Source organism: Triticum dicoccoides, chromosome 1B (genome assembly GCF_002162155.2).
Source record: "Triticum dicoccoides isolate Atlit2015 ecotype Zavitan chromosome 1B, WEW_v2.0, whole genome shotgun sequence".
In the NCBI taxonomy this organism is placed as follows: Eukaryota; Viridiplantae; Streptophyta; class Magnoliopsida; order Poales; family Poaceae; genus Triticum; species Triticum dicoccoides.
The window spans coordinates 678,620,759-678,622,239 of NC_041381.1; positions in this window are offsets into that span (position 1 = coordinate 678,620,759).

Here is a 1,481-nt window from a genome sequence, read left to right on the forward strand (position 1 = left end):
TTTTTGGTTTTGAATTTTTCCCCTTTTATGTATTTTTCCTTTACTGTTTTCATTTAGTTCCTAATTATCTTAGTATTAATAAAATACCAAAGTGGCACCTAAATTGATGTTACAACTTATGTCACAACCACAAAAGGTTTCAACCCAAAATAATTTAGTTTAGTAATTTTCAAAACATAAAAGGCATTTAATTAATGGTTTTAGCTAATGATTTAATTAGTTTAGTGCATTTAAACATTTGGTAAAGAGTTGGTTTCTCCACCAATATGTCTTATGAAGTAATTGTCATATTAAGAACATTTTAGTTTTGACCTTTGAAAACTTTAATTGTTTGACTTGATTTTAAAAATTGAAATTTGAATGGAATTTGAATCATCGCAAGATTAACAACGATAATCGTGGTGATGTGACATCATTAGTAGAGGATCACTGTAGCTTAATTACCCGGGCGTCACAATTCTCCTCCACTACAAGAAATCTCGTCCCGAGATTTAAGAGGGGGACTAAGGGGGAAAGGCCTGGTTACAAAATTCTAACGAATCTTCTTGGCCTTAGCTACTCTTCTCGAAGAGGTCGATCCATTACGTTGATGTCATCATTTCTTTGCTTCAGGTCATCATGAAGAAGTCGGCATCCTTTCTTCGGGATCTCGATCGTACTTACGATAGAATAAGGCGGGGTTATTCCGAGAGAACGGACGTCGGCAAGGTTGAATATCGGGTCGACAACATCGAGGAAGGTGGCGGAAAGTAACTCTCGAATCGAATATTAAGAAATTATCGAGAGCAAAGTAAGGAGGTAACCTGGAAAGTTTCGAGCGGGCAGGCAATCGTTTGATGCCTGTAATAGTGCGTGAAAGGGTCAAAACAACGGGAATAAGTATTGTGTCCGATATCAGACTTGAAGGTGGCTCGTGAATTACATACGAGGTCACGTGCGAGGAACAACCTTGGGAACAGGGGGTGTACATGGGAGTCAGGTTTCGATCCTGTGGAACTGTGGGTTATGGGCCCACCATGTGGTTGAAAGTAGGAAGGGGGCCGACATCTTGCACGGTCACAATAGTAAGGCATGTCAGAGGTTAGCCTGTCAGTTATGTCGGCAACAACATCGATACCAAGGGCGAGGGACAAAGAGAACCATTTTCCTACTCGTTGAAATGAGGCGGACCAACAGGCAAGGTTCTCGTCCATCGGTGGTTATCGGAATGTCATCAACAAAAGTAGCAGGGTCTTACTGACAGAATTGTACACCGAGGGGTTTACATAATCAGGGAACTAATATTGCTTAGACCATAATGATCACCAGAAAGGTTAAACCAAATAATGGAAAGGAAAATATGATTATTGGATATTCCAGGGGTATATCCTTCCCAATGATAAGCAGAGCAGGATATCCATGACAGGATATAATGTAGAAAACCTTTTAGGTAGGGGAGAGAAATTTCGTGACATTACCCATACAACGGTGTTTGGGTAATT